The sequence below is a fragment of the Eleutherodactylus coqui genome, chromosome 11 (assembly GCF_035609145.1).
Source record: "Eleutherodactylus coqui strain aEleCoq1 chromosome 11, aEleCoq1.hap1, whole genome shotgun sequence".
Classification (NCBI taxonomy): domain Eukaryota; kingdom Metazoa; phylum Chordata; class Amphibia; order Anura; family Eleutherodactylidae; genus Eleutherodactylus; species Eleutherodactylus coqui.
In genome coordinates, this window is record NC_089847.1 from 35579104 (window position 1) to 35595050 (window position 15947).

Below are 15947 nucleotides of genomic sequence, written 5' to 3' on the forward strand. Positions count from 1 at the left end.
TAGCTACACAGTGCACCCTTAGTACTTGTCCTAATATATAGGAGACCCAGACATGGCTGCACAGTGCACCCTTAGTACTACTCCTAATATATAGGGGCCCAGACATGACTATACAGTGAACCATTAGTACTTGTCCTAATATATAGGGGCAAGACATGGCTACACAGTGCACCGTTAGTACTAGTCCTAATATATAGGGGCCCAGACATGACTACACAGCGCATCGTTAGTACTAATCCTAGTATAGAGGGGACCGAGACATGACTACACAGTGAACCCTTAGTACTTGTCCTAATATATAGGGACCCAGACATGGCTACACAGTGCACCGTTAGTACTTGTCCTAATATATCAGGACCCAGACATGGCTACACACCGCACCCTTAGTACTTGTCCTAATATATAGAGGACCCAGACATGACTACACAGTACACCCTTAGTACTTGTCCTAATATATAGGGGCCCAGACATGACTATACACTACAGCCTTAGTACTTGTCCTTATATATATAGGGGCCAGACATGGCTACACAGTGCACCCTTAGTACTTGTCCTAATATATAGGGGCCCAGACATGACTACACAGTACACCCTTAGTACTTGTCCTTATATATAGGGACCAAGACATGGCTACACAGTGCACCCTTAGTACTTGTCCTAATATATAGGGGCCCAGACATGACTACACAGTGAACCCTTAGTACTTGTCCTAATATATAGGGACCCAGACATGGCTACACAGTGCACCGTTAGTACTTGTCCTAATATATCAGGACCCAGACATGGCTACACACCGCACCCTTAGTACTTGTCCTAATACATAGAGGACCCAGACATGACTACACAGTACACCCTTAGTACTTGTCCTAATATATAGGGGCCCAGACATGACTATACAGTACAGCCTTAGTACTTGTCCTTATATATATAGGGGCCAGACATGACTACACAGTGCACCCTTAGTACTTGTCCTAATATATAGGGGACCCAGACATGACTACACAGTGCACCCTTAGTACTTGTCCTAATATACAGGCGACCAAGACATAGCTGGACACTGCACCCTTAGTACTTGTCCTAATATATATGGGACCCAGACATGACTACAGAGTGCACCTTTAGTACTTGCCCTAATATATAGGGGCCCAGACATGACTATACAGTGCACCCTTAGAGCTTGTCCTAATATATAGGAGCCCAGACATGACTACACAGTGCACCCTTAGTACTTGTCCTAATATATAGGGGACCCAGACATGACTACACAGAGCACCCTTAGTACTTTTCCTAATATATAGGGGCACAGACATGACTACACAGTGCACCCTTAGTGCTTGTCCTAATATGCAGGGGACCCAGACATAGCTACACAGTGCACCCTTAGTACTTGTCCTAATATATAGGAGACCCAGACATGGCTGCACAGTGCACCCTTAGTACTACTCCTAATATATAGGGGCTCAGACATGACTATACAGTGAACCATTAGTACTTGTCCTAATATATAGGGGCAAGACATGGCTACACAGTGCACCGTTAGTACTACTCCTAATATATAGGGGCCCAGACATGACTACACAGCTCATCGTTAGTACTAGACCTAGTATAGAGGGGACCGAGACATGACTACACAGTGAACCCTTAGTACTTGTCCTAATATATAGGGACCCAGACATGGCTACACAGTGCACCGTTAGAACTTGTCCTAATATATCAGGACCCAGACATGACTACACAGTACACCCTTAGTACTTGTCCTAATGTATAGGGGCCCAGACATGACTATACAATACAGCCTTAGTACTTGTCCTTATATATAGGGGCCAGACATGGCTACACAGTGCACCCTTAGAACTTGTCCTAATATATAGGGGCCCAGACTTGACTATACAGTACACCCTTAGTACTTGTCCTTATATAAAGGGGCCCAGACATGACTACACAGTGCACCCTTAGTACTTGTCCTAATATATAGGGGCCCAGTCATGACTACACAGTGAACCATTAGTACTTGTCCTAATATATAGGGGCAAGACATGGCTACACAGTGCACCGTTAGTACTAGTCCTAATATATAGGTGCCCAGACATGACTACACAGCGCATCGTTAGTACTAGTCCTAGTATAGAGGGGACCGAGACATGACTACACAGTGAACCCTTAGTACTTGTATATAGGGACCCAGACATGGCTACACAGTGCACCGTTACTACTTGTCCTAATATATCAGGACCCAGACATGGCTACACACCGCACCCTTAGTACTTGTCCTAATATATAGGGGCCCAGACATGACTATACAGTACACCCTTAGTACTTGTCCTTATATAAAGGGGCCCAGACATGGCTACACAGTGAACCATTAGTACTTGTCCTAATATATAGGGGCCCAGACATGGCTACACAGTGCATCGTTAGTACTTGTCCTAATATATAGGGCCCAGACATGACTGCACAGTGCACCGTTAGTACTTGTCCTAATATATAGGGGGCCAGACATGACTACACAGCGCATCGTTAGTACTAGTCCTAGTATATAGGGGCACAGACATGACTACACAGTGCGCCCTTAGTGCTTGTCCTAATATACAGGGTACCCAGACATAGCTACACAGTGCACCCTTAGTACTTGTCCTAATATATAGGAGACCCAGACATGGCTGCACAGTGCACCCTTAGTACTACTCCTAATATATAGGGGCCCAGACTTGACTATACAGTGAACCATTAGTACTTGTCCTAATATATAGGGGCAAGACATGGCTACACAGTGCACCGTTAGTACTAGTCCTAATATATAGGGGCCCAGACATGACTACACAGCGCATCGTTAGTACTTGTCCTAATATATCAGGACCCAGACATGGCTACACACCGCACCCTTAGTACTTGTCCTAATATATAGAGGACCCAGACATGACTACACAGTACACCCTTAGTACTTGTCCTAATATATAGGGGCCCAGACATGACTATACAGTACAGCCTTAGTACTTGTCCTTATATATATATAGGGGCCAGACATGGCTACACAGTGCACCCTTAGTACTTGTCCTAATATATAGGGGCCCAGACATGACTACACAGTACACCCTTAGTACTTGTCCTTATATATAGGGACCAAGACATGGCTACACAGTGCACCCTTAGTACTTGTCCTAATATATAGGGGGACAGACATGACTACACAGTGAACCATTAGTACTTGTCCTAATATATAGGGGACCCAGACAAAGCTACACAGTGCACCCTTAGTACTTGTCCTAATATATATGGGACCCAGACATGACTGCACAGAGCACCCTTAGTACTTGTCCTAATATATAGGGGACCCAGACATGACTACACAGTGCACCCTTAGTACTTGTTCTAATATATAGGGGACCCAGACATGACTACACAGTGCACCCTTAGTACTTGTCCTAATATATAGGGGACCCAGACATGACTACACAGTGCACCCTTAGTACTTGTCCTAATATACAGGAGACCAAGACATAGCTGGACACTGCACCCTTAGTACTTGTCCTTATATATATGGGACCCAGACATGACTACAGAGTGCACCTTTAGTACTTGTCCTAAAATATAGGGGCCCAGGCATGGCTACACAGGGCACCCTTTGTACTTGTCCTAATATATAGGGGACCCAGACATTACTTCACAGCACACCCTTAGAGCTTGTCCTAATATATAGGAGCCCAGACATGACTATACAGTGCACCTTTAGTACTTGTCCTAATATATGGGGGACCCAGAGATGACTACACAGTGCACCCTTAGTACTTGTCCTAATATATAGGGGACCCAGACATGACTACACAGAGCACCCTTAGTACTTGTCCTAATATATAGGGGCACAGACATGACTACACAGTGCACCCTTAGTGTTTGTCCTAATATACAGGGGACCCAGACATAGCTAGACAGTGCACCCTTAGTACTTGTCCTAATATATAGGAGACCCAGACATGGCTGCACAGTGCACCCTTAGTACTACTCCTAATATATAGGGGCCCAGACTTGACCATATAGTACACCCTTAGTACTTGTCCTTATATAAAGGGGCCCAGACATGACTACACAGTGCACCCTTAGTACTTGTCCTAATATATAGGGGCCCAGTCATGACTACACAGTGAACCATTAGTACTTGTCCTAATATATAGGGGACCGAGACATGGCTACACAGTGCACCTTTAGTACTAGTCCTAATATATAGGGGCCCAGACATGACTATACAGTACACCCTTAGTACTTGTCCTCATATATAGGGGCCCAGACATGGCTACACAGTGAACCATTAGTACTTGTACTAATATATAGGGGCCCAGACATGGCTACACAGTGCATCGTTAGTACTTGTCCTAATATATAGGGCCCAGACTTGACTGCACAGTGCACCGTTAGTACTAGTCCTAATATATAGGGGGCCAGACATGACTACACAGCGCATCGTTAGTACTAGTCCTAGTATAGAGGGGACCGAGACATGACTACACAGTGAACCCTTAGTACTTGTATATAGGGACCCAGACATGGCTACACAGTGCACCGTTAGTACTTGTCCTAATATATCAGGACCCAGACATGGCTACACACCGCACCCTTAGTACTTGTCCTAATATTTAGGGCCCAGACATGACTGCACAGTGCACCGTTAGTACTAGTCCTAATATATAGGGGGCCAGACATGACTGCACAGCGCATCGTTAGTACTAGTCCTAGTATAGAGGGGACCGAGACATGACTACACAGTGAACCCTTAGTACTTGTCCTAATATATAGAGGACCCAGACATGACTACACAGTGCACCCTTAGTACTTGTCCTAATATATAGGGAAACCAGACATGGCTACACAGTGCACCCTTAATACTTGTCCTAATATATATGGGGAGCAAGACATGACTACACAGTGCACCCTTAGTACTTGTCCTTATATACAGGGGACCCAGACATAGCTACACAGTGCACCCTTAGTAATTGTCCTAATATATATGGGACCCAGACATGACTACACAGAGCACCCTTAGTACTAGTCCTAATATATAGGGACCCAGACATGGCTACGCAGTGCACCATTAGTACTTGTCCTAATATATCAGGACCCAGACATGGCTACACAGTGCACCCTTAGTACTTGTCCTAATATATAGAGGACCCAGACATGACTACACAGTGCACCCTTAGTACTTGTCCTAATATATAGGGAAACCAGACATGGCTACACAGTGCACCCTTAATACTTGTCCTAATATATATGGGGAGCAAGACATGACTACACAGTGCACCCTTAGTACTTGTCCTTATATACAGGGGACCCAGACATAGCTACACAGTGCACCCTTAGTAATTGTCCTAATATATATGGGACCCAGACATGACTACACAGAGCACCCTTAGTACTAGTCCTAATATATAGGGGACCCAGACATGACTACACAGTGCACCCTTAGTACTTGTCCTAATATATAGGGGACCCAGACATGACTACACAGTGCACCCTTAGTACTTGTCCTAATATACAGGGGACCAAGACATAGCTAGACACTGCACCCTTAGTACTTTTCCTAATATATATGGGGACCAAGACATGACTACATAGTGCACCCTTAGTACTTGTCCTAATATACAGGGGACCCAGACATAGCTACACAGTGCACCCTTAGTACTTGTCCTAATATATAGGGGACCCAGACATTACTTCACAGCACACCCTTAGAACTTGTCCTAATATATATGGGGACCCAGACATGACTACACAGTGCACTCTTAGTGCTTGTCCTAATATATAGGGGACCCAGACATGACTACACAGTGCACCCTTAGTACTCGTCCTAATATGTATGGGGACCCAGACATGGCTACACAGGGCACCCTTAGTACTTGTCCTAATATATAGGGGACCCAGACATGACTACACAGTACACCCTTATTACTTGTCCTAATATATAGGGGACCCAGACATGACTACACAGTGCACCCTTAGTACTTGTCCTAATATATAGGGGACCCAGACATGACTACACAGTGCACCCTTAGTACTTGTCCTAATATACAGGTGACCAAGACATAGCTAGACACTGCACCCTTAGTAATTGTCCTAATATATAGGGGACCCAGACATGACTACAGAGTGCACCCTTAGTGCTTGTCCTAATATGTAGGGGCCCAGACATGGCTACATAGTGCATCATTAGTATTTGTACTAATATATAGAGCCCAGACATGACTACACAGTGCACCCTTAGTACGTGTCCTAATATATAGGGGCCCAGACATGACTACACAGTGAACCATTAGTACTTGTCCTAATATATAGGGGCCCAGACATGGCTACACAGTGCATCGTTAGTACTTGTCCTAATATATAGGGCCCAGGCATGACTACACAGTGCACCGTTAGTACTAGTCCTAGAATAGAGGGGACCGAGACATGACTACACAGTGAACCCTAAGTACTTGTCCTAATATATAGGGACCCAGACATGGCTACACAGTGCACCATTAGTACTTGTCCTAATATATCAGGGCCCAGACATGGCTACACAGTGCACCGTTAGTACTTGTCCTAATATATAGAAGACCCAGACATAAGTACACAGTGCACCCTTAGTACTTGTCCTAATATTTATGGGGACCAAGACGTGGCTACACAGTGCACCCTTAGTACTTGTCCTAATATATATGGGGACCAAGACATGACTACATAGTGCACCCTTAGTACTTGTCCTAATATACAGGGGACCCAGACATAGCTACACAGTGCACCCTTAGTACTTGTCCTAATATATATGGGACCCAGACATGACTACACAGAGCACCGTTAGTACTTGTCCTAATATATAGGGGACACAGACATCACTACACAGTGCACCCTTAGTACTTGTCCTAATATATAGGGGACCCAGACATGACTACACAGAGCACCCTTAGTACTTGTCCTAATATATAGGGGCACAGACATGACTACACAGTGCACCCTTAGTGCTTGTCCTAATATGCAGGGGACCCAGACATAGCTACACAGTGCACCCTTAGTACTTGTCCTAATATATAGGAGACCCAGACATGGCTGCACAGTGCACCCTTAGTACTACTCCTAATATATAGGGGCTCAGACATGACTATACAGTGAACCATTAGTACTTGTCCTAATATATAGGGGCAAGACATGGCTACACAGTGCACCGTTAGTACTAGTCCTAATATATAGGGGCCCAGACATGACTACACAGCTCATCGTTAGTACTAGACCTAGTATAGAGGGGACCGAGATATGACTACACAGTGAACCCTTAGTACTTGTCCTAATATATAGGGACCCAGATATGGCTACACAGTGCACCGTTAGAACTTGTCCTAATATATCAGGACCCAGAAATGACTACACAGTACACCCTTAGTACTTGTCCTAATATATAGGGGCCCAGACATGACTATACAGTACAGCCTTAGTACTTGTCCTTATATAAAGGGGCCAGACATGGCTACACAGTGCACCCTTAGAACTTGTCCTAATATATAGGGGCCCAGACTTGACTATACAGTACACCCTTAGTACTTGTCCTTATATAAAGGGGCCCAGACATGACTACACAGTGCACCCTTAGTACTTGTCCTAATATATAGGGGCCCAGTCATGACTACACAGTGAACCATTAGTACTTGTCCTAATATATAGGGGCAAGACATGGCTACACAGTGCACCGTTAGTACTAGTCCTAATATATAGGGGCCCAGACATGACTACACAGCGCATCGTTAGTACTAGTCCTAGTATAGAGGGGACCGAGACATGACTACACAGTGAACCCTTAGTACTTGTATATAGGGACCCAGACATGGCTACACAGTGCACCGTTAGTACTTGTCCTAATATATCAGGACCCAGACATGGCTACACACCGCACCCTTAGTACTTGTCCTAATATATAGGGGCCCAGACATGACTATACAGTACACCCTTAGTACTTGTCCTTATATATAGGGGCCCAGACATGGCTACACAGTGAACCATTAGTACTTGTCCTAATATATAGGGGCCCAGACATGGCTACACAGTGCATCGTTAGTACTTGTCCTAATATATAGGGCCCAGACATGACTGCACAGTGCACCGTTAGTACTAGTCCTAATATATAGGGGGCCAGACATGACTACACAGCGCATCGTTAGTACTAGTCCTAGTATAGAGGGGACCGAGACATGACTACACAGTGAACCCTTAGTACTTGTCCTAATATATAGGGACCCAGACATGGCTACACAGTGCACCGTAAGTACTTGTCCTAATATATCACGACCCAGACATGGCTACACACCGCACCCTTAGTACTTGTCCTAATATATAGGGGCACAGACATGACTACACAGTGCGCCCTTAGTGCTTGTCCTAATATACAGGTTACCCAGACATAGCTACACAGTGCACCCTTAGTACTTGTCCTAATATATAGGAGACCCAGACATGGCTGCACAGTGCACCCTTAGTACTACTCCTAATATATAGGGGCCCAGACATGACTATACAGTGAACCATTAGTACTTGTCCTAATATATAGGGGCAAGACATGGCTACACAGTGCACCGTTAGTACTAGTCCTAATATATAGGGGCCCAGACATGACTACACAGCGCATCGTTAGTACTAATCCTAGTATAGAGGGGACCGAGACATGACTACACAGTGAACCCTTAGTACTTGTCCTAATATATAGGGACCCAGACATGGCTACACAGTGCACCGTTAGTACTTGTCCTAATATATCAGGACCCAGACATGGCTACACACCGCACCCTTAGTACTTGTCCTAATATATAGAGGACCCAGACATGACTACACAGTACACCCTTAGTACTTGTCCTAATATATAGGGGCCCAGACATGACTATACAGTACAGCCTTAGTACTTGTCCTTATATATATAGGGGCCAGACATGGCTACACAGTGCACCCTTAGTACTTGTCCTAATATATAGGGGCCCAGACATGACTACACAGTACACCCTTAGTACTTGTCCTTATATATAGGGACCAAGACATGGCTACACAGTGCACCCTTAGTACTTGTCCTAATATATAGGGGCCCAGACATGACTACACAGTGAACCCTTAGTACTTGTCCTAATATATAGGGACCCAGACATGGCTACACAGTGCAGCGTTAGTACTTGTCCTAATATATCAGGACCCAGACATGGCTACACACCGCACCCTTAGTACTTGTCCTAATACATAGAGGACCCAGACATGACTACACAGTACACCCTTAGTACTTGTCCTAATATATAGGAGCCCAGACATGACTATACAGTGCACCCTTATTACTTGTCCTAATATATAGGGGACCCAGACATGACTACACAGTGCACCATTAGTACTTGTCCTAATATATAGGGGACCCAGACATGACTACACAGAGCACCCTTAGTACTTTTCCTAATATATAGGGGCACAGACATGACTACACAGTGCACCCTTAGTGCTTGTCCTAATATGCAGGGGACCCAGACATAGCTACACAGTGCACCCTTAGTACTTGTCCTAATATATAGGAGACCCAGACATGGCTGCACAGTGCACCCTTAGTACTACTCCTAATATATAGGGGCTCAGACATGACTATACAGTGAACCATTAGTACTTGTCCTAATATATAGGGGCAATACATGGCTACACAGTGCACCGTTAGTACTACTCCTAATATATAGGGGCCCAGACATGACTACACAGCTCATCGTTAGTACTAGACCTAGTATAGAGGGGACCGAGACATGACTACACAGTGAACCCTTAGTACTTGTCCTAATATATAGGGACCCAGACATGGCTACACAGTGCACCGTTAGAACTTGTCCTAATATATCAGGACCCAGACATGACTACACAGTACACCCTTAGTACTTGTCCTAATATATAGGGGCCCAGACATGACTATACAATACAGCCTTAGTACTTGTCCTTATATATAGGGGCCAGACATGGCTACACAGTGCACCCTTAGAACTTGTCCTAATATATAGGGGCCCAGACTTGACTATACAGTACACCCTTAGTACTTGTCCTTATATAAAGGGGCCCAGACATGACTACACAGTGCACCCTTAGTACTTGTCCTAATATATAGGGGCCCAGTCATGACTACACAGTGAACCATTAGTACTTGTCCTAATATATAGGGGCAAGACATGGCTACACAGTGCACCGTTAGTACTAGTCCTAATATATAGGTGCCCAGACATGACTACACAGCGCATCGTTAGTACTAGTCCTAGTATAGAGGGGACCGAGACATGACTACACAGTGAACCCTTAGTACTTGTATATAGGGACCCAGACATGGCTACACAGTGCACCGTTACTACTTGTCCTAATATATCAGGACCCAGACATGGCTACACACCGCACCCTTAGTACTTGTCCTAATATATAGGGGCCCAGACATGACTATACAGTACACCCTTAGTACTTGTCCTTATATAAAGGGGCCCAGACATGGCTACACAGTGAACCATTAGTACTTGTCCTAATATATAGGGGCCCAGACATGGCTACACAGTGCATCGTTAGTACTTGTCCTAATATATAGGGCCCAGACATGACTGCACAGTGCACCGTTAGTACTTGTCCTAATATATAGGGGGCCAGACATGACTACACAGCGCATCGTTAGTACTAGTCCTAGTATATAGGGGCACAGACATGACTACACAGTGCGCCCTTAGTGCTTGTCCTAATATACAGGGTACCCAGACATAGCTACACAGTGCACCCTTAGTACTTGTCCTAATATATAGGAGACCCAGACATGGCTGCACAGTGCACCCTTAGTACTACTCCTAATATATAGGGGCCCAGACTTGACTATACAGTGAACCATTAGTACTTGTCCTAATATATAGGGGCAAGACATGGCTACACAGTGCACCGTTAGTACTAGTCCTAATATATAGGGGCCCAGACATGACTACACAGCGCATCGTTAGTACTTGTCCTAATATATCAGGACCCAGACATGGCTACACACCGCACCCTTAGTACTTGTCCTAATATATAGAGGACCCAGACATGACTACACAGTACACCCTTAGTACTTGTCCTAATATATAGGGGCCCAGACATGACTATACAGTACAGCCTTAGTACTTGTCCTTATATATATAGGGGCCAGACATGGCTACACAGTGCACCCTTAGTACTTGTCCTAATATATAGGGGCCCAGACATGACTACACAGTACACCCTTAGTACTTGTCCTTATATATAGGGACCAAGACATGGCTACACAGTGCACCCTTAGTACTTGTCCTAATATATAGGGGGACAGACATGACTACACAGAGAACCATTAGTACTTGTCCTAATATATAGGGGACCCAGACAAAGCTACACAGTGCACCCTTAGTACTTGTCCTAATATATATGGGACCCAGACATGACTGCACAGAGCACCCTTAGTACTTGTCCTAATATATAGGGGACCCAGACATGACTACACAGTGCACCCTTAGTACTTGTCCTAATATATAGGGGACCCAGACATGACTACACAGTGCACCCTTAGTACTTGTCCTAATATATAGGGGACCCAGACATGACTACACAGTGCACCCTTAGTACTTGTCCTAATATATAGGGGACCCAGACATGACTACAGAGTGCACCTTTAGTACTTGTCCTAAAATATAGGGGCCCAGGCATGGCTACACAGGGCACCCTTTGTACTTGTCCTAATATATAGGGGACCCAGACATTACTTCACAGCACACCCTTAGAGCTTGTCCTAATATATAGGAGCCCAGACATGACTATACAGTGCACCTTTAGTACTTGTCCTAATATATGGGGGACCCAGAGATGACTACACAGTGCACCCTTAGTACTTGTCCTAATATATAGGGGACCCAGACATGACTACACAGAGCACCCTTAGTACTTGTCCTAATATATAGGGGCACAGACATGACTACACAGTGCACCCTTAGTGTTTGTCCTAATATACAGGGGACCCAGACATAGCTAGACAGTGCACCCTTAGTACTTGTCCTAATATATAGGAGACCCAGACATGGCTGCACAGTGCACCCTTAGTACTACTCCTAATATATAGGGGCCCAGACTTGACCATATAGTACACCCTTAGTACTTGTCCTTATATAAAGGGGCCCAGACATGACTACACAGTGCACCCTTAGTACTTGTCCTAATATATAGGGGCCCAGTCATGACTACACAGTGAACCATTAGTACTTGTCCTAATATATAGGGGACCGAGACATGGCTACACAGTGCACCTTTAGTACTAGTCCTAATATATAGGGGCCCAGACATGACTATACAGTACACCCTTAGTACTTGTCCTCATATATAGGGGCCCAGACATGGCTACACAGTGAACCATTAGTACTTGTACTAATATATAGGGGCCCAGACATGGCTACACAGTGCATCGTTAGTACTTGTCCTAATATATAGGGCCCAGACTTGACTGCACAGTGCACCGTTAGTACTAGTCCTAATATATAGGGGGCCAGACATGACTACACAGCGCATCGTTAGTACTAGTCCTAGTATAGAGGGGACCGAGACATGACTACACAGTGAACCCTTAGTACTTGTATATAGGGACCCAGACATGGCTACACAGTGCACCGTTAGTACTTGTCCTAATATATCAGGACCCAGACATGGCTACACACCGCACCCTTAGTACTTGTCCTAATATTTAGGGCCCAGACATGACTGCACAGTGCACCGTTAGTACTAGTCCTAATATATAGGGGGCCAGACATGACTGCACAGCGCATCGTTAGTACTAGTCCTAGTATAGAGGGGACCGAGACATGACTACACAGTGAACCCTTAGTACTTGTCCTAATATATAGAGGACCCAGACATGACTACACAGTGCACCCTTAGTACTTGTCCTAATATATAGGGAAACCAGACATGGCTACACAGTGCACCCTTAATACTTGTCCTAATATATATGGGGAGCAAGACATGACTACACAGTGCACCCTTAGTACTTGTCCTTATATACAGGGGACCCAGACATAGCTACACAGTGCACCCTTAGTAATTGTCCTAATATATATGGGACCCAGACATGACTACACAGAGCACCCTTAGTACTAGTCCTAATATATAGGGACCCAGACATGGCTACGCAGTGCACCATTAGTACTTGTCCTAATATATCAGGACCCAGACATGGCTACACAGTGCACCCTTAGCACTTGTCCTAATATATAGAGGACCCAGACATGACTACACAGTGCACCCTTAGTACTTGTCCTAATATATAGGGAAACCAGACATGGCTACACAGTGCACCCTTAATACTTGTCCTAATATATATGGGGAGCAAGACATGACTACACAGTGCACCCTTAGTACTTGTCCTTATATACAGGGGACCCAGACATAGCTACACAGTGCACCCTTAGTAATTGTCCTAATATATATGGGACCCAGACATGACTACACAGAGCACCCTTAGTACTAGTCCTAATATATAGGGGACCCAGACATGACTACACAGTGCACCCTTAGTACTTGTCCTAATATATAGGGGACCCAGACATGACTACACAGTGCACCCTTAGTACTTGTCCTAATATACAGGGGACCAAGACATAGCTAGACACTGCACCCTTAGTACTTTTCCTAATATATATGGGGACCAAGACATGACTACATAGTGCACCCTTAGTACTTGTCCTAATATACAGGGGACCCAGACATAGCTACACAGTGCACCCTTAGTACCTGTCCTAATATATAGGGGACCCAGACATTACTTCACAGCACACCCTTAGAACTTGTCCTAATATATATGGGGACCCAGACATGACTACACAGTGCACTCTTAGTGCTTGTCCTAATATATAGGGGACCCAGACATGACTACACAGTGCACCCTTAGTACTCGTCCTAATATGTATGGGGACCCAGACATGGCTACACAGGGCACCCTTAGTACTAGTCCTAATATATAGGAAACCCAGACATGACTACACAGTGAACCCTTAGTACTTGTCGTAATATATAGGAGACCCAGACATGACTACACAGTGCACCGTTAGTACTTGTCATAATATATAGAAGACCCAGACATGGCTAAGCAGTGCATCATTAGTACTAGTCCTAATAAATAGGGCACCCACACATGGCTACACAGTACAGCCTTGGTACTTGTCCTATTATAAAGGGGCCCAGACATGGCTACACAGTGCACCCTTAGTACTTGTCCTAATATATAGGGGACCAAGACATGACTATACAGTGCAGCCTTAGTACTTGTCCTAATATATAGGGGACCCAGACATGACTACACAGTGAACCCTTAGTACTTGTCGTAACAACTTCACAGAGGGGGCAGTATAGAGTCACCAAGAAATATAAGCCCAATTCACAGACGTGACTACCACTAAAAACGTATTTTATTAAATGTATTAAAAAACATAAACTGGGCACTACAAAGACAACACACAGCAACCAGGTACCTCCAGACACAGATTCGTTATAGGAGGATAAGGACCTGGAGTTATTTGATACTTGATAAGCGATAAAAAGATGTTTTATGATAACAAACAAAAACACTCTACCCAAGATGGATTCAAAAAAGCAAAGGATGATTCAATATAGGAGCCAAAAGAGCTGGTTTATTCTATGTGTAAACAAGGCAGGGTTACCATTTGGACTCTCACTTGTGATGGAACACTATCACTATCAGTGATCAGGACTCAGGCTCCAACAATTGAGCGTCCTGAATTGTTATGGGTGTTGACAAGACAGGATCACCATCTAGGTATTCACTTATGATGATAAGTCCTTGAGTAAGCCAGTACAAATACTCAGATCAGTACTAGAGTTGGTCAGTACTTATACTCTACGCGTTTCACCATTAATTTGTTGGATCATCAGGAGATACAGTACTTGAGTCATAGGTTCAGAGGTAGAGTATTATTCATAACATTGCATTCCCCCCGAATAGCTAAGGTAACGTGAGATAAAATGCAGGTAGGCTTCGGCCCACACTGCATGCCCAAGTCAGTCTAGGTTGTTTTTTTTTGGGCCTTGTACGTTGAACACCGCGATAGAAACACTTAGTGCACCCATAGTATGCACAGACCCCTGTAATACTCCTGTAGCAAAAGGTATAAGATGCCCCCACTAACAGTTATGTTGCAGAAGTCTAGGGAGACCCTAGTAACACTTCTGTAGTAACGGTATAGACGGACCCCAGTAACATTTCAGTAGCTGCAGTATAGGCAGAGCCCAGTATCAGTTACATTTCAGTAGTAACAGTCTCGACAGGCCCCTGTAACATTTCCGTAACAGCAGTATAGGCAGAGCCCAGTATTAGTGAGATTTCAGTAGTAACAGTATAGACAGATAGACAACACCTATGTGGAAAAGCTAGTATTTTCTAAGCCAAGAGAGGGGCATTTGATTGCAATGAAAAGGATATTCAAGGTACTGAAAGTCTGCACTCCTCCTCATCTCAAGCTGAAATGTGGAAAGGCTTCATTCATATGTTTTCTGTTGACCATTTGAAAGTGTTAGCAAATAGCAATCCAAGTTTCTGGCTACTACCACGCATCTTTGTTAGGAATTACCAAACATGATCACAAGTAAAGGCCTCATCAGTCAGTCCAAAATCATTCCGGGACTATGTGATTCTCAGCTGGCCTGCTTCCACCAAGGATCGGTGCCTGCTGCCACTCTGTCCCTTGCCCTGCAGGGATGCTGTGTTCTATAGTCGGCTCTATTCCTACCTCAGCTGTACGCTTATCTTTGTAATTAGCAGTACCAACAAGTTGGAAGCCACCATTGCCCTACCAGTCGGCTGAAAGCTTCAGCTAGGAATAACAGACTAGTACCGCGGTTTTATTTAGTTGGTTTTTGGAATGTGGCCAGGAGTAAGTTGTGGAGTG